The sequence below is a fragment of the Schistocerca serialis genome, chromosome 9 (genome assembly GCF_023864345.2).
Source record: "Schistocerca serialis cubense isolate TAMUIC-IGC-003099 chromosome 9, iqSchSeri2.2, whole genome shotgun sequence".
Lineage (NCBI taxonomy): Eukaryota > Metazoa > Arthropoda > Insecta > Orthoptera > Acrididae > Schistocerca > Schistocerca serialis.
Genome location: NC_064646.1, coordinates 296,665,495 through 296,685,887, shown reverse-complemented (window position 1 = coordinate 296,685,887; position 20,393 = coordinate 296,665,495).

The following is a 20,393-nucleotide window of genomic DNA, read 5'->3' as shown; positions in this document are numbered from 1 at the left end:
CGTGTATCCACAGGACATGTGGCCTGTAATTGAAGAAGTGTCATGATGATCTCTCCATTGGCAAAAGATTCCGGAATAGTCCCCCATTCGGATCTCCGGGAGGGGAATGCCAAGGGGGAGGTTACCATGAGAAAAAGATTGAATAATCTACGAAAGGATAACGTGCTACGAGTCGGGGCGTGGAATGTCAGAAGCTTGAACGTGGTAGGGAAACTAGAAAATCTGAAAAGGGAAATGCAAAGGCTCAATCTAGATATAGTAGGGGTCAGTGAAGTGAAGTGGAAGGAAGACAAGGATTTCTGGTCAGATGAGTATCGGGTAATATCAACAGCAGCAGAAAATGGTATAACAGGTGTAGGATTCGTTATGAATAGGAAGGTAGGGCAGAGGGTGTGTTACTGCGAACAGTTCAGTGACCGGGTTGTTCTAATCAGAATCGACAGCAGACCAACACCGACAACGATAGTTCAGGTATACATGCCGACGTCGCAAGCTGAAGATGAACAGATAGAGAAAGTGTATGAGGATATTGAAAGGGTAATGCAGTATGTAAAGGGGGACGAAAATCTAATAGTCATGGGCGACTGGAATGCAGTTGTAGGGGAAGGAGTAGAAGAAAAGGTTACAGGAGAATATGGGCTTGGGACAAGGAATGAAAGAGGAGAAAGACTAATTGAGTTCGGTAACAAGTTTCAGCTAGTAATAGCGAATACCCTGTTCAAGAATCAAAAGAGGAGGAGGTATACTTGGAAAAGGCCGGGAGATACGGGAAGATTTCAATTAGATTACATCATGGTCAGACAGAGATTCCGAAATCAGATACTGGATTATAAGACGTACCCAGGAGCAGATCTAGACTCAGACCACAATATAGTAGTGATGAAGAGTAGGCTGAAGCTCAAGACATTAGTCAGGAAGAATCAATACGCAAAGAAGTGGGATACGGAAGTACTAAGGAATAACGAGATACGTTTGAAGTTCTCTAACGCTATAGATACAGCAATAAGGAATAGCGCAGTAGGCAGTACAGTTGAAGAGGAATGGACATCTCTAAAACGGGCCATCACAGAAGTTGGGAAGGAAAACATAGGTACAAAGAAGGTAGCTGCGAAGAAACCATGGGTAACAGAAGAAATATTTCAGTTGATTGATGAAAGGAGGAAGTACAAACATGTTCCGGGAAAATCAAGAATACAGAAAAAACAAGTCGCTGAGGAATGAAATAAATAGGAAGTGCAGGGAAGCTAAGACGAAATTGCTGCAGGGCAAATGTGAAGACGTCGAAAAAGATATGATTGTCGGAAGGACAGACTCAGCATACAGGAAAGTCAAAACAACCTTTGGAGACATTAAAAGCAACGGTGGTAACATTAAGAGTGCAACGGGAACTCCACTGTTAAATGCAGAGGAGAGAGCAGATAGGTGGAAAGAATACATTGAAATCCTCTATGAGGGTGAAGATTTATCTGATGTGATAGAAGAAGAAACAGGAGTCGATTTAGAAGAGATAGGGGATCCAGTATTAGAATCGGAATTTAAAAGAGCTTTGGAGGACTTAACGGTCACATAAAGCAGAAGGGATAGATAACATTCCATCAGAATTTCTAAAATCATTGGGAGAGTGGCAACAAAACGACTATTCACGTTGGTGTGTAGAATATATGAGTCTGGCGATATACCATCTGACTTTCGGAAAAGCATCATCCACACAATTCCGAAGACGGCAAGAGCTGACAAGTGCGAGAATTATCGCACAATCAGCTTAACAGCTCATGCATCGAAGCCGCTTACAAGAATAATATACAGAAGAATGGAAAAGAAAATTGAGAATGCGCTAGGTGACGATCACTTTGGCTTTAGGAAAAGTAAAGGGACGAGAGAGGCAATTCTGACGTTACGGCTAATAATGGAAGCAAGGCTAAAGAAAAATCAAGACACTTTCATAGGATTTGTCGACCTGGAAAAAGCGTTCGACAATATAAAATGGTGCAAGCTGTTCGAGATTCTGAAAAAGTAGGGGTAAGCTATATGGAGAGACGGGTCATATACAATATGTACAACAACCAAGAGGGAGTAATAAGAGTGGACGATCAAGAACGAAGTGCTCGTATTAAGAAGGGTGTAAGGCAAGGCTGTAGCCTTTCGCCCCTACTCTTCAATCTGTACATCGAGGAAGCAATGATGGAAATACAAGAAAGGTTCAGGAGTGGAATTAAAATACAAGGTGAAAGGATATCAATGATACGATTCGCTGATGACATTGCTATCCTGAGTGAAAGTGAAGAAGAATTAAATGATCTGCTGAACGGAATGAACAGCCTAATGAGTACACAGTATGGTTTGAGAGTAAACCGGAGAAAGACGAAGGTAATGGGAAGTAGTAGAAATGAGAACAGCGAGAAACTTAACATCAGGATTGATGGTCACGAAGGCAATGGAGTTAAGGAATTCTGCCACCTGGGCAGTAAAATAACCAATAACGGACGGAGCAAGGAGGACATCAAAAGCAGACTCGCTATGGCAAGAAAGGCATTTCTGGCCAAGAGAAGTCTACTAATATCAAATACCGGCCTTAATTTGAGGAAGAAATTTCTGAGGATGTACGTCTGGAGTACAGCATTGTATGGTAGTGAAACATGGACTGTGGGAAAACCGGAACAGAAGAGAATCGAAGCATTTGAGATGTGGTGCTATAGACGAATGTTGAAAATTAGGTGGACTGATAAGGTAAGGAATGAGGAGGTTCTACGCAGAATCGGAGAGGAAAGGAACATGTGGAAAACACTGATAAGGAGAAGGGACAGGATGATAGGACATTTGATAAGACATGAGGGAATGACTTCCATGGTACTAGAGGGAGCTGTAGAGGGCAAAAACTGTAGAGGAAGACAGAGATTGGAAAACGTGAAGCAAATAATTGAGGACGTAGGTTGCAAGTGCTACTCTGAGATGAAGAGGTTAGCACAGGAAAGGAATTCGTGGCGGGCCGCATCAAACCAGTCAGTAGACTGATGACCAAAAAAAAAAGTCACGTATTTCGATACTCGCAAACTCACTCATCAAATTGTACAGGGCACTTCCCGTTGGCCGTCCAGAGTGGCCGAGCGGTTCTAGGCGCTACAGTCTGGAACCGCGCGAACGCTACGGTCGCAGGTTCGCATCCTGCCTCGGGCATGGATGTGTGTGATGTCCTTAGGTTAGTTAGGTTTAAGTAGTTCTAAGTTATAGGAGACTGATGACCACAGTCCCAGAGAGTTCAGAGCCATTTTGAACTTCCCGTTGACCCAGAATCACGAAATTTGACAAGACGTTAGGTTTCATAAGGCAAGTAAAGGGAGAAGCATGAAAATTGTTAATTTATGATTATATCGCCTCTCAATGATGCGAGTAATCGCTAGAAGCAACACATGGTTAGGATTTCACGTTAAGCTAAGGATGCCCTTTCTCCTGTTGGATAACTGGGGTAGATAAGGAAACGCATGCCGCTGACCTGGCTTCCAAAAGATGTACTTGCAGCCCGCCATTGTGGTACATGAAATCATTATTGTGATTATTATTATTATTACCAACGTACATAATTAAGTTCGTTCGGAACTTTCAGAGCGCAAGTCTTAATCGCACTTGTTTCTTCTAATACCTATCTGTGTACGTTTTGTCGAAACAGGATTGTTAATGATTAATTCTACAGGCGGATGTATGAATCTTGAAATGTATCTACATGCCGGCCTTTGTGACCGAGCAGTTCTAGGTGCTTCAGTCCGGAACCGCGCTGCTGCCTTGGTCGCAGGTTCGAATCTTGCCTCGGGCATGGATGTGTGTGATGTCCTTAGTTAGGTTTAAGTAGTTCTAAGTCTAGAGGACCGATGACCTCAGATGTCAATCCCACAGTGCTTAAAGCCATTTAAACCATATCTACGTATTAATGTTCGAATGCAGACATGTTTCTTCGTGTCCTTCCGGTTTGTGTGAAGCATAACTCAGGTCTAAACTCTCATCCAGACCGAAATTTCCTAGAGAAAATTTTCTATTCGAAGGCTGAGGAGCAGCAACGACTCGGAACGACCTGCAGCTGAATCCAGATAACACTCGCCTCCTGTTGTGTCTAGGAATCCTACATACTCAGTTCCCTAGACAAATAATCAAACAACAGGGATCAATGAGTTTTATTACAGCAAGACAAGTACAAATACTTAACTCTGACCTGAGTAGTTTTGTAGTCCTTTATACACGATCATCAACAAGTGCAGTTGCCGGCCGCCGTGGCCGAGTGGTTCTAGGCGCTTCAGTCTGGAACCGCGTGGCCGCTACGGTGGCAGGTTCGAATCCTGCCTCGGGTATGGATGTGTGTGATGTCCTTAGATTAGTTACGTTTAAGTAGTTCTAAGTTCTAGGGGTCTGATGACCTCAGATGTTAAGTCCCATAGTGTTCAGAGCCATTTGAACCATTTGAACAACTGCAGTTAGACAGATGTGCCGCAAGGTAAGAGGGACATACAAAATAATCAGCCTACTTGGGAGTAGACAAACACAAGTAACACTTCTGGTCGTAGCGACCGCTAACAAGTGTCTGTCAACTGAACTGCAGTGACTGCTGATCTGTAACTGTGCTACGTAGATTGCTAATGAAGGGCCTGCGATGCGTCGAATAACAAAGTAAGTGACGTTGAAGCTGCTATCGAAGTGGACGCCAACAGACGGGAGCGGCGCTTACGTCGTCTTCACTTAGGGGCCTCTGCTGCCGCGTTGTCGTCGTGGAGAGAGGTCGGTCGGCGTGCGACTGGCTGACCTCTTCTCACAGCCTTCTCTTCTCTGTCGTTCCCGAAAAGAGTGCCGGCGATGACTTTACGCTGTAACACCTCCAACGTATGATAATCTTCATACGCTACTGCACAGTGAGTTAGAAGCTTCATTATCAAGAAGGGACACAAAACACAGGGCAATAGCGAATTGTTTACTTGTCAACAGTGCCTTCTCTTTGCTAAATGAATGGAACTAACAAAAATGATCTACAGTAGATATTTTGGAGTCTCGACTACCGTTTACTGTGTTCGAAAGACAATTGTACAAAAATGAAACTTACTGTTTCTGCTAATACGACACTTAAACTAGTGAAATGAAATACGTCATATATCATATGTAAATAAAATTATACATTTACAAAGTTTGAGTGAATCTTGCTGAATAGGGGTCTATGGTTAGTGTCCAGGGCCTCACACTATCTTGTATCGCTTCTGGTAGGTCTGACTGGCTAAGTCGTTCTAAGGAAGGAGGAAGACGATAGCATACGGCATCGAATGTCGTGTCCAAAGCAACCTTCGGTGTGACCGCGGTTTCACTGTTATACTTGTGCTGGTAATATACATGTTCTGTCATGTTGCGAATTTGTACCTGGAAAAATAAAACAAAAAAAACTAATTCACAATTATAAAAATTTGTATATGCTTTCTTCTAGGATAACATTTGCAGGAGAACAAATGTCCTTACGAACTTCATTATTTCACATGACCACTTGTGCCATGTTTTGGAATATGGTCCTTTCCTTCTGGAGATCCCTGTATGCAAACGCAATCTCATCTCAATTAACTACATTCATACTGCTTACTCGTCCACTTGAGTTTCTCAGCGTACACAAACCGACGAGATGTTTGTAAACAGTAGCTACGCGACTCTGTAACGGCTTGTATGGTTTCAGAAGAGCACCTCGGACTTTCACCAAGTGTCTATATCTCATTGGGCACACCACAAGTGCGTCCTCTTTCGACACACGGTAGCTATTGACAGACCTTAATCCACAACATCTCGACCAGTCCTGGTCATTCCGTGTAGTTGTCTCACACGCGCTTGCACGGATGCCCTTCATTTGGCATTAGTCACCCAAGACCTACCATTCCCCCGTTTCATCGCTCCTTGTTTTATAGCAGTGTAGCAGACCACTAATTACGAATCGAGTGAGACTAGACTCTAGACTCGCACTCTGGAGGACGATGTTTCAAATCTCCGTCCCACCACTCAGATTTAGGTTTTGCGTGATTTCCCTAATATCGCTTAAGGCAAATTTCGGGTTAGGTCCCTCAAAGTGGTCAAGGTCGATTTTCCCGCACACCCTTCCCCAAAAGAAGCTCGTCCTCTGTCTCTTGTCTTCCCGACTAATTACAATGTTGCTAATGCCGTCACTGATCTATCTCTGGAAAGTCCCTTGGTTTTATATCTGTAGCTTTCTTGACAGTAGGGGTCTACTTTAATAAAACGACAAAGAACACTACAGCATTCTCTCAAAATCATCACAAAGGCGTAAAACATATGGTATGTTCCTGGAAGAACATTGAATATTTCAATGGGTGATACTAGAGAAAACTGGAATAAATCTTCCCATATAATATGTGTATAATTTTTATTTTCCACAGAGATACGGACAGCTGTTAGAATGTAACTCAAACATATACAGATGGTAAGAGCAAAGGCAAGTAATGATGCTCAAAGTTGATTTCCATAAATTCCACCTCCGACTTCAACATGCCTTCGAATTCTCTTCACAGCACCACATGTCTCTCCTGTGCTGTCGTCTTCGCGTTATTTTATAAGGGCGGAATTATACATAACTCAATCAATCAATTCGTCCCTTGTGTTTATTTATCTTTGTGGATTGCGCCTCTCAACCACTCGCACAGGAGAACATCCAACGGGGTCAACAAATATCTTCAGCTAATCTTTTCATTACATTTCTACTACATCCAAAATCTTCGGCACTGTACTTTTGCCAATATTGGTCTATCTTTACGATAACCCGTGTACTCCTTCTAGTGGCAAGTTAAGTACTTTTGGATGATTCAACAGGTGTCACACTATGTGGTCCATAGCCTTGATAGAAATTATCCAATTAACAACAAGTCAATCATTTCTGTAATCTCATGTCATACTTTGTCTACCGACTTCATTTTTAATTTACTATTCCAGCTTCCACTTCCATTCCGTCTAGCATTCCAGCAGCTCAAGTTTCATTCCATTCTATATTACCTTCCTCCTCTCTAACGTAGTTCGTATCCAGCCAATATTTTTTTTATGACATGTACAGATTTAGGAACTTTCCCAGTTCCAAGAATATTTTTGTTACAAGTAGTCGGTTTCGGAGATTATCTTTTTCTTCACCTGTGCCGTACAGCTTCCTTTGGCAAACTTTTATTATTTTGCTTCCGACGTAGAAGAATTCTTTCACGTTTCTGTCTCCAGTCCTTCCTCGTTTTGATATTTAGCTAGCCAGTATTATGATTGCAACTACTATTCACAATTTACGTACCCTCCTTCTTTAAAATGAACAGAAATTCGGTACAAAATAAGATGTCCATTCGATCTAACAAATATAGAACATATTCTTTACTTTCAGCCACAAGGGAAATATTGTCACGGGCTCTTAGTGTTTCAGTTCATTCCCCTTAGACATCCATTCCACACTTTGCTTTTACTGTCATTCGCTTCGAAACACAAGTTGTCCGATAGTGTCGATACTTTGCTTGGTTGTTATAAGGTACCCATATCACTTTTAAGCACAGCCCTTTTTCTACAGAATGCACGAAAATACCATGATAAGGCAGAACGTTTATTCAAAAAACCGTACAATTACTTTCAACCGAATAAATTACCGTCGAAACGTGTCTTTTAAGTCTCGAATCGACAAATTAGCATATAATTGTAGCTGGTGACACTAACATAAATTTTCTGTGTAATAGTTCCTTCCAGTGTTAAGTTTAAGCGGAGGATGCTTTCTTCTTCAAATGTGTCACTTCTTCAGCTTCTTCCTACCCATCATACGAACAGTAGTCACACCCTCACACACATATTTGCGACGAACTCCCCAAGCAGAGCAATTTGTACCTCTCAAATATCTGCAAATGGCATGGCTGCTCATGAAATAATTTTCATAACGTATTCACTACAATGTCTCAGAAAGAAACCACAACTGATTGCATACCGTGACTTCAAATATATTAATTCATCTGAAGTTATAACTTAGGTGCAAGAAATAGTTTAGGGGTCTCCTTCCAGTCCCGTCTTGGACGTAAACGAGAAACTTCATGGGTTTACCAAAAAACTTATTAAACTGTATGACTAATATGCTTCCCTAAATACCGGAAAAGTAAGAAGGAAATCGGAACCTTGTCTGACTGAAGAACTAAAACAGTTCATGAATCTCAGAGATGCTGCATATCGCACATATAAACTACGCCTTACATGTGAAAATCATATTGTTTTCAAGCACAAGTGGAACAGAATCATTCAACCTGTGACGAAAGCAAAACTCAGGCATGCCCGTACATTAATTGACAACAGAAACAGTCCAACTGTCCTATTTAAAAAGGTGCGTGGTCTTGACGTAGACAGGGTGGAAGCTACAGCTAATGCAGCTGTCCTAGTAAAAGGCCTGAACTGGTACTTCACATTAGCTACAGCCGCAGTTGAACCACAAACAATAAGAGACTCAACGATTACTTCATGTTACTTGCAATACCGTCAAAAACGCCATCATGCGTATGAGATGAGCATCTACTGGACACGATGACATCACAGTGCCTATTATTGGTCCAATACTGTCAAATACAACATATATCTTCAGCCACTCCTTAACCACAAGTGTTTCCCATGACGTCGGGAAAACACTACGTAACAATAACGTTTCCACAGCACCCTCTGATTACCGACATATTTACATTCTTCCTGCGCTGTCCAAGGCCTTAGAATATATAGCCATGATCAGCTGATACACTACCTAACCACAAACAAACTAGTAGACGAATACCAGCAGGTTTCCACAAACATCGCAGCACAACTTCTACCGTCAGACAGATGACCAGACGCTTTCCATGGACGCGCCAAGATGCGACTGTCATGTGCTTCTTAGACTTCGGCAAAGCCTCTGACCCTGTAGACATCGATATCTTACTTGCCTCACTTAGTATACTGGATATCTCGGCCAATGCATTGCGTCATGTTCGGCACCATAAAGTCACAAAGTCGTATCGGGCATCACCAAGGGGCTGGGCACACAGCTGCAATGTGCAAGAAGGCATCAGCGTCTCTCCGTGCCCTACAAAAATATAAAAAAATCTTTACCGTAAAAAGAAACTTCTACAAACACTTATAGCTCCAGTTATTGATTACTGCGATGTTATTCCGCAAAAGCAACCTCTGGATAGCTCAGGGCTCCTGGAACTCATTGTGAATTCCTGTGTTCGTGATGTATGTAATGTTCGACTCTTTGATCATGTTTCATTATTATATGCGTAACTCTCCTGACTGTTTGCAGACAAGCGCAGAGATTTCCATTCCCTCTGTATTCTCTACAGTCTTGCCAACGTACACTGTCTCCCATATCTCCTATTGACCTTAACGCTCTTGTCTGAACGGCACGGCAAAAACACCCGTTCCCATCAGAGCTAAATCATTTCTGTCCCACTCCATCGTTCTGCCACTTTCTCGAAGTCCTTCTCAACAGCAGGAACCTGAGTCGAATAACTTCGCCCATTATATTAGAGGACTGAATAGGACCTATAGCTTCAGGAGACAGATAAAAACATACGTACTAAAGCAACAATAATGATTACCAGTGTCCCTGTAAACACTCGTTAGCTTTGTACATCCTTCAACATCTACGTGGTTACTCTGCTGTTCACAATAAAGTGCCTGGCAGAAGGTTCAATGAACCACCTTCATGCTGTCTCTCTACCGTTCCACTCTCTAACGGCACGCGGGAAAAACGAGCACTTAAAGTTTTCTGTCCGAGCCTTAATTTCTCTTTATTTTATCGTGATGATCATTTCTCCCTATGTAGGTGGGTGCCAATAGAATGTTTTCGCAATCGGAGGAGAAAACTGGTGATTGAAATTTCATGAGGAGATCCCGTCGCAACGAAAATCGACTTTGTTTTAAAGATTGTCACTCCAATTCACATATCATGTTTGTGACACTGTCTCCCCTATTTCGCGATAATACAAAACGATCTTCCCTTCTTTGTACTTTTTCGATGTCATCCGTCAGTTCCACCTGATGCGGGTCCCACACCGCACAGCAATAGTCCAGAATAGGACGGACAAGCGTACTGTACGCAGTCTCTTTGGCAGACCTGTTGCACCTTCTAAGTGTTCTGCCAATGAATTGCAGTCTTTGGTTTGCTCTACCCACAATATTATCTATGAGATCGTTCCAATTTAGGTTATTTGTAATTGTAATCACTAAGTATTTAGTTGAATTTACAGCCCTCAGATTTGTGTGACTTACCGCGTAATCGAAATTTAACGGACTTCTTTTAGTACTCATGTGAATAATTTCACACTTTTCTTTGTTCGGGGTCAATTGCCACTTTTCGCGCCATACAGATATCTTATCTAAATCATTTTGCAAGTTATTTTGATCATCTGATGACTTTATAAGACGGTAAATGACAGCATCATTTGCAAACAATCGAAGACGGCTACTCAGATTGTTTCTTATGTCGTTAATATACATCAGGAACAATAGAGGATCTATAACACTTCCTTGGGGAACGCCGGATATTACTTCTGTTTCACTTGATGACTTTCCGTCTATTACTACGAACTGTGACCTTTCTGACAGGAAATCACGAATCCAGTTGCACAACTGAGGCGACACTCCTAGGCACACAGTTTGGTTAGAAGACGCTTGTGAGGAACGGTATCGAAAGCCTTCTTGAAATCTAAAAATATGGAATCAATCTGACATCCCCTTTTGATAGCACTTTCCAGTCAGATCTTCCCCATTTCCCACTATTCTTAGTTGGTGCAGTCTCCTTAAATTACCTTTCCCCAGAACTCGCTATATCATAAAACATCTGTTTTGTTCACCTATCAATTGTTTTTATACTTGCCACTATCAGTATTGTTATTGTCATTGATCTTAGGGTATTAAAGTTGCTTTTATGGAGAATTTTGCGAGGGTTCGTGAAATTGCTATGGATGATTGATTTATGAGTTCTGAACTTCAATACCACAAATTTAAAATGAAAAAAATACGAAAATCCGATTTCCGTGTGGTCTCCTTGAATGTATTTTCCCCGTAGGCATCTCGAAAACCTGGTAGACCAATTACAGCACACGCAGAGGCGTTTAAGTAGGCATTCTTACTGCTTTCTATACACTAAGGTAAGGGGAAGACATTCACGCTAATACTCGTATGTGGTAGAAAGGGCCGCCCGGTGTGGCCGAGCGGTTCTAGGCGCTACAGTCTGGAACCGCGCGACCGACACGGTAGACTTCATACTTGTTTACAGAGTATGGTACAGATATGTTGAGAAGCCTATTCCACTTCGTAATAAGAAAACTTTCAACTTTAAATCTAGTAGACATTCAATTGCCACTCGTGACTTGTTGATAGTTTAGCAGCGGCCTGTCTTCACCACTGTTCGGGGATGTATGTCGAGGACAGCCACTCTCATTGGGCCTGGTGTCTTAATTCTAAGGCGTTCCCCAACAGCGACATTCCGATAGAGCGTTTATCTTGGGCGTAGCGGACTGCGACAGTGGAACCTGCGCCGAGTGTGAGTACGTGTGTCGGTTCCGCCCACGTCGAATCGAGGCGTTACGCAAATAAAGTCCGGAACTCCGGCCCGGGGCTGACCTTTCACCGGCGCATCGCATCGCATCGCAGCCCGCCGCGCACTCTCCGTGTGTCGTAAGCTTCTGTGAAGGCGCCCTTGGCTCGCGAATGTAGGATACCGGACCGGACTGGGACGAGCCGAAACGCGACTGGCTCTGTGGCAACGCTCCTTTTCCCGAGCGAACGGCCGCGTCGGAGAAGAAGCGGCCGGGAAAGTTCACCGCGGAAAGTACCCGCTTCTGCCTACGTGAGATAAATGTTATAAGAACCTGTTGCATAGTGCAAAACCCCGAAGCATACAGCAGAGGAAGAGGCGAATGAAGGAAAATTTCCAGAATGAGATTTTCACTCGGCAGCGGAGTGTGCGCTGATATGAAACTTCCTGGCACATTAAAACTGTGTGCCAGACCGAGACTCAAACTCGAGACCTTTGCCTTTCGCGGGCAAGTGCTCTACCGTCTGAGCTACCCAAGCACGAATCACGCCCCGTCCTGAGGGGCACGATTTGCACGATATGCGAGAAAGAATTGTCAGAGCATGTGCTTCGATCTACATCTACATCTACATTTATACTCCGCAAGCCATCCAACGGTGTGTGGCGGAGGGCATTTTACGTGCCACTGTCATTACTTCCCTTTCCTGTTCCACTCGCGTATGGTTCGCGGGAAGAACGATTGCCGGAAAGCCTCCGTGCGCGCTCGAATCTCTCTAATTTTACATTCCTGATCTCCTCGGGAGGTATAAGTAGGGGGAAGCAGTATATTCGATACCTCATCCAGAAACGCACCCTCTCGAAACCTGGACAGCAAGCTACACCACCATGCAGAGCACCTCTCTCGAGGAGTCTGCCGCTTGAGTTTGCTAAATATCTCCGTAACGCTATCACGCTTACCAAATAACCCTGTGACGAAACGCGCCGCTCTTCTTTTGATCTTCTCTATCTTCTCTGTCAACCCGACCTGGTACGGATCCCACACTGATGAGCAATACTCAAGTATTTGTTGATGGACTACATTTTCTAAGGACTCTCCCAATGAATCTCAACCTGGCACCCGCCTTACCAACAATTAATTTTATATGATCATTCCACTTCAAATCGTTCCGTACGCACACTCCCAGATATTTTACAGAAGTAACTGCTACCAGTGTTTGTTCCGCTATCATATAATCACACAATAAAGGATCCTTCTTTCTATGTATTCGCAATACATTACATTTGTCTTTGTTAAGGGTCAGTTGCCACTCCCTGCACCAAGTGCCTATCCGCTGCAGATCTTCCTGCATTTCGCTGCAATTTTCTAACGCTGCAACTTCTCTGTGTACTACAGCATCATCTGCGAAAAGCCGCGTGTAACTTCCAACACTATCTACTACGTCATTTATATATATTGTGAAAAGCAATGGTCCCATAACACTCCCCTGTGGTACGGCAGAGGTTACTTTAACGTCTGTAGACGTCTCTACATTGAGAACAACATGCTGTGTTCTGTTTGCTAAAAACTCTTCAATCCAGCCACACAGCTGGTCTGATATTCCGTAGGCTCTTACTTTGTTTATCAGGCGACAGTGCGGAACTGTATCGAACGCCTTCCGGAAGTAAAGGAAAATGGCATCTACCTGTGAGGCTGTATCTAATATTTTCTGGGTCTCATAAATAAGAGGACGTGTAGAACAGCGGAACTGCACTGAAGCGCCAAATAAAATGGTGCAGGCATGCGTATTCAAATACAGAGATATGTAAACAGGCAGAATACGGCGCTGCGGTCGGCAACGCCTATATAAGACAACAAGTGTCTGGCGCAGTTGTTAGATCTGTTACTGCTGCTACAATGGCATGTTATTGACATCTGAACGTGGTGTTATAGTCGGTGCACGAGCGATGGGGCCAGGATCTCCGAGATAGCGATGAAGCGGAGATTTTCTCGTACGACCATTTCACGAGTATACCTTGAATATCAGGAATCCGGTAAAACATCAAATCTCCGACATCGCTGCAATAACGGGGCCGACGAAGACGGAAGTGAACCCTTCAACGTGACAGAAGTGCAACCCTTACACAAATTGGTGCAGGTTTCAATGCTGGGGCACCAACAAGTGCGAACCATTCAACGAAACATGATAAACATGGGATTTTGGAGCCTAAGGCCCACTCTCGTGCCCTTGATGACTGAAGGACACAAATCTTTACACCTCACCTGGGCTCGTCAGTACCGACGTTGGTCTGTTGATGACTTACATGTCGCCAGGTCGGGCGAGTCTCGTTTCAAATTGCGTCGTGTGGATGGCCGTGTACGGGTATGGAGACAATCTCATGGACCCTGCATGCCAAGAGGGAACTGTTCAAGCTGATGGAGGCTCACTAATGGTGTGGGACGTGTGCAGTTGGACTGATACGGGATCCCTGATATATCTAGGTACGAGTCTGACAGGTGACACGCACGTGAGCATCCTGTCTGATCACCTGTATCGGGGCGGCCGCTGTGGCCGAGCGGTTCTAGGCGCTTCAGTCCGTAACCGCGCTACTGCTAGGGTCGCAGATTCGAATCCTGCCTCGAGCATGGATGTGTGTAATGTCCTTAGGTTAGTTAGCTTTAAGTAGTTCTAAGTATAGGGGACTGATGACCTCAGATGTTAAGTCCCATAGTACTTAGAGCCATTTGAACCATTTTGAACCTGTATCCATTCATGTCCATTGTGCAATCCGACGGATTTTGGCATTCCAGCAGGACAACACGACACTCCATACGTCCATGATTGGTACGGGGTGGCTCCAGGGACACTCTTCTGAGTTTCAATACTTCCGCTGGCCACTAAACTCCTCAGATATGTACATTATTGAGCATATCTAGGATGCATTGCAACGTGCTGTACAGGTCTTCACCCCCTCGTACTCTTATGGATTTATGGACAGCCCTGAAGGATTTATAGTGTCAGTTCTCTCCAGCACGACTTCAGACATCAGTCGAGTCCATGCCACGTCGCGTTGCGGCACTTCTGCGTGCTCGCGAGGGCTCTACACGATATTTGGCTGGTGTACCAGTTTCTTTGGTTTTTTACTGTGTAATAAGTGATTTGAATGGCAGAGAGGAGGCGTGCACGTCGGCCCAACAGCGTCTTCTTTTGTTTGACCAGACAGGTCCGTGTTGTGAAACGCAGAATCAGTGCGGAGTCGTCGTAAGAAGTGGAAACGGATAACCTAGTGCCACTATGCCTCGCCGACATCACAGGTTGGAATATCGGCATATGGGTGCATTCGAACGGGGCAGAATGACTGTCTGAAAGGGGCGGGTCTGTCGTATCGTGACATAGAGGCTCCTACAGGGCACACTGCTTCAACAATGAAGCGTATGTGGAGCCAATGGAAAGAAGAGTGCCGTCCCAGCGCCTACGGGGACTGGACGACCCAATGTGACAACAGCGCGACATGACCGCCGTCTTGCCCGCCTGACCATAACGGACGGAGCAGATTCGCCCATAGTGTTGGCGCGATGTTGATGCACTGCTACAGGTGTGGAAATATCTGCGAGCTGCACTGTTGGCATGCATGCCACGGCATCGACTTTCACTGACCAGAACCCACCGACGCTGCAGACTTTGGAACGTGAACGCCGGCGGTGGCATACTAAGAGGCAAAATGTATTGTTCTCGGACGGGTCCAGTTTTAAATTGTGGTACAATGATGGCCACTTAAACTTTCGACACCGCTGTGGTGAACGCAATCGCGCAGTCTACTATTGAGCGGCACAGCGGCCAAACGCAAAGTGTGATGGTTTGGGACGTCATTGCCTGTGGCACACGATCTCGCCTCCTACGTCTTGAGGGCAATGTGAACAACTACCGCTTCATCAGGAAACTTTCACAGCCAGAGGCACTGCCTCTCCTGCAGGCCGTTCCACATGCCATATTTCAGCAGGACAACGCCCAGCCGCACGTGGCGATGAATGTGCAAGCTCTCTTTGAAGAACGGCGAGTATCACTGCTTTCCTGCCCCCCCCCCCCCCCTCCCTTTTCACCTGACATGTTGCGCATCGAACATATCTGGGGTATGGTTGGCCGGCACCTTGTTCGTTCAGGTCCTCCTCCAACCACAGTAGATGCTCTGTGGGCTCGCCTACAAACCGCCTGCCAGTGTTCCCCAGCAGCGCATTAACGCTCTCTCTGATTCCATACCATGACATCTAGCGGCTCTAATTGCAGCACATGGTGGCGCTGCTCCGTACTGAATTCCCACACTCAGTGCATCCACAGATCTGTGAATCTAATCATTTGTGTAGCGTCGGTCAGTAATCGGTGGAAAAAATTTCATTGTGATCACATTTATCAGTCTTGGTATTTCACTTTCTCCAAACAGTAGCGTATGTAGCGTGTCCCAAGAGCAGTGGTCAATATGCAGGGATGTGATAGGAACTATCATTTGAAGCCAGAATTACGTGTTTCTGTATTATTGAAAAACTGTCAAGTTAACTCATGTGTAACAGTTGATAGACATTATAACATGCATTTTACAAAGCATGAATTGACAAATATTTATTCTTAACACATTCACCACCAAGCATAACACGTCACGTTACAAATGTTCAAATGCGTGTGAATTCCTATGGGACCAAACTGCTGAGGTCATCTGTCCCTGTACTTACACAGTACTTAAACTAACTTACGCTAAAGACAACACACACACCCATGCCCGAGGGAGGACTCGAACCTCCGGCGGGAGTGGCCACCCGATTCGTGACATGGCGCCTCTAACCGCGCGGTCACTCGTCGTGGCCGTCACATTACAGCTGCTGTACAGTTTACAATAAATGTTCGGCTGTCCCACCTCCAGTTTCAGTGTATTTTTGCACTCTTTGGAGAACACGTTGCGTTGCTTGCTTCATTTCCTCTGCACGTTCCCTAACAAGGGCCACACCGTCTGTGATGCGACCAAGCAGTTGATCTCACGTATTCAGCTTGCGTTTCTACACCTCAGTCGTAATCGAACCCCATACGCAAATGGCGTATGATCTGACGATCTTGGCGGTCACTTAGCTGAACTACGACGACCAATTTGGCGAATAGGGTAACTGCGGTCGAGGTGTTCTCTCACACTTTGAAAAGAGTGTGTAAATTTCCGTAGGAATTTTTCTTGTTTTGGATGTCTCGAAACGCACTCGTAAGGTTTGAATTGTTTGCACACGCTCGCGAAGCCTCGGCAGAGAAGCTGCGCTGCAGAGACATGAGTTAGAGGTGATGCCTGTTCTGCGAAGATGCGCGCCAGGTCTATCTGTTGGTCGAGAGGAGAGGAGACAGACAGTTGAACTTTGGTGACAAACGTGAACAGTCGAGTTTCGGTTTAGTAACAGCATCTAGCAAAAAATTGAGATTTTTGGAAATTATATTATAGATTAACGGAAAATTTATTTTGGAGAGAAAAAGAATTGATTTTTACAGTGGTTATTCTTTGTGAAGAATGAATTATAAGTAATATAGTAATAATGCCGTGTGGCTAGGGCCTCCCGTCGGGTAGACCGTTCGTCTGGTGCAAGTCTTTCGAGTTGACGCCACTTCGGCGACTTGCGTGTCGATGAGGATGAAATGATGATAACGACAACACAGCACCCAGTCAGTGAGGGGAGAAAATCTCCGGCTCAGCCGGGAATCGAACCCGGGTCGTTAGGTACGACATTCCGTCGCTCTGACCGCTCAGCTACCAGGGGCGGAAAATTATACGTTATGATTAAGTTTTATTTGCTGTAATGATTTGATAATGCAACATTCTTGGTTCGTCAGGCATCCAGATTAGGAATCTTCTTACTTTTCATTTTCTTTTTAGGATTTATCGATCATTGTGAGAGAAATTTGAAATTCTGTTCAAAGAAAATTGTACATATGAAGTTTAATTTTTGTCATTCTTCGATCAGAGTTATGTGGTATCAGAGAACGCTCAATTATTATTGGAGTGTCATTAAATGTTATTAAGTCAAAAGAAACGAGACTACCACTTAGTTCGATTAATTCAGAGTCATTGTCCACATCCCAAAAGTCAATTTTTAATTTATTTAAAACCATTATCAAAATTGTGAACCAAGAATGATAGCGATGTTTTAGAAAACATAATGCACATTTTTGTATCTCAGTAGTTAGATTTTGCAGTTCTGTTATTGAGACGCGTTGTAGCTATGAGAGTAGTTTCCACGACGTTATCCAGTACGACCCAGGTAATGGAGAAACCAACCTGGAAAAGGGTTCCCACTGTAGCGTGTGGATTTTCCTGCGACCGTCGATGAAATTACATGTTTTGTTGATTCCATTCCGAGTAAATATGGCTTCGTCAGTGAATAATTTAATGAAAGCAAATGACGATTGGACTCCGACGCACTCCGTCCCACGCACTGCTTCACTCACAACACAGTTGAGCGTTCTACGTGCTGGTTTAATGGCAGAAAGACATCCCGGGCAGAGAGGCTGAAGGTAACGACGTATGTTGTGCCAGAATAAAACGTCAAAGAGGTTGGTTGGATAAGACACATGCGAGGGCGCCACTAGCCCAAAAATAAATGTACCTTAGAAGCGTCCTATCTTGGAAAGAATTCCGAACAATGAATATGCCTGTATGAAGTGTTTTACTTTAAATGAGCGTACCTGTCATATCCCTGAATACTCACCATTCCTTCTGGGACATCTTGTGCACAGGGTGTTTCCCGCATGGCGCAAGCACTGTGCTTGCCGGTATACGGGCATTAATAATGACGTAGGCAATCTGCGATCGCCATATACAGTTCACCCATTTTCTCGAAATTATATGGCAGGTAAGGTACCTGTTTCAGTCGAAGCTGAAAATGAGGAGCGGCCCTGGAAAGAAATTCGAGAGAACCATTGTCTTATTTAGTTCCCATCAGAAACTACCCGTAATGGAATGATTGCTACAGTCAAAAATGCATCGTAATAATGTGACAGACCAGATTTATAGTGTGTGTTTCGGTACTGTACTGCATGAAATAATTGCAGGTCTTGTCATTAGGTTTTAGTTCTCTTAAAAATACCACAATGTATAGTTCACATAACTATCAAAAGTGCAAAAGTATCTGTGCAGTAAATTCCTGTACAACACACTCCTTTTTTCATACCACGCAGAGCCGCTTGATGTAACTGATGAAGATAATCAGAACACAACGCCGGTTGTTCTTTGAGTTCCCATACCCCAATAAATCGAGACATTCTTTGTCTCAAAAAGGACTTTCCGTTCTCAACCTCTCCATTATGCACAGACTTCAATGGCCAGCAGCAGTTCTGATGTTTAGCAATCATATCTACTGCCCAACATTTCAGTATAGTCTCTAGCTTCTTGGTCGTTATACAGCAATTCTTATACAAAACACGTGCACTTATATAGTACCAATGCGGAGATTAGTTTACAATCGCTTTTATTATGCAATATTTCAAGACGTGATTTGCCTTTAAACGTGTACTCTGTTCTATTCAAAGCACTACACTCTTTGTTTTCGAGGGAATAGTCAGTATCCCTTAACTTTTCTTCAGTTATCCTCTTGCCCACAGGGTAAATGAAGACAAGACTTCACCTCTCTGGTGCTTGGTCCACTCCTCCTTCTCCCATGTAGTTTCAACATAATACTCCCATAGTCCAAGACCGCAGTAAAACTTCTCTGGTGTTTCATATAACATTTCTCTTCCCATTTTGTGTGAATGTAATGCAAAGTTCCTATACCTGTATCGTAAAACAATCATGTTTACATGCTATTCAATAGTGTGATGTATAGAGGTGGTACAGCTTACTTCTTTCATTTTAACAAACCAGTCAGTAAAATACGTCGAATTACTATTTATAACTGTTGTGGCGTAGCAAGACAGCCACGCCACGGAAGTAGCCGAAAGGCACGCGTTTAGTTCACGCAGGCAAGAGATAGGTCTGTAACAGGATACGTAATGAATGCTATAAAGAAAAGTACGTAGCTTCTGGAATACTTAACTTTAATCCATCCTTGTTGTATACATCGCTCTTGACGATACAAGTGAGACTCTTTAGATACAAGCTATGTAAGGCTAATGGCGCCTTGCTAGGTCGTAGCCATGGACTTAGCTGAAGGCTATTCTAACTATCTGCTCGGCAAAGAAGCGAGGCTTCGTCAGTGTAGTCGCTAGCTACGTCGTCCGTACAACTGGGGCGAGTGCTAGTCAGTCTCTCGAGACCTGCCTTGTGGTGGCGCTCGGTCTGCGATCCCTGACAGTGGCGACACGCGGGTCCGACATGTACTAATGGACCGCGGCCGATTTAAAGCTACCACCTAGCAAGTGTGGAGTCTGGCGGTGACACCACATTCCTCCCCCGCAAATCGGCGAATGGTCGTGTTATCAGGCTTCCGCCCGCCTTGGGGAGGACCCCATGTTGACGAATGCGATGAGGTGGGGAGCCCAACAACAGGCGAGGTTGTGCCACCCGCACCTGGCCATTCGGTCCGAGGGGAGCTAGGAAACGCCCGAAAACCTAGTCCAGGGTGCACGTCAACATGCGGTGTATGCGCCCGTAAAGAGACAAGAGGGGCCGAAGGGTCGACCTCCATTGCGTCGGGGTATCCGACGCGCGATGACGTCATGTGGTCCGGAGCGGGCAAGAGGTCCATGGCGGAGGACAGCTGGTCACGGGAAGCGATCGGCGGCGCGTGACCCAGGGAGGCGCTTGGCGGCTGCAGCGAAGCGTCCACTGCGGGCGGCGCCGGCTGGAGGACAGGCGGCGGCGGCGGAGGCGGCAGCGGCGCGTCGCCATGGGGCAAAATGGAAGGCATCGTCGGTAA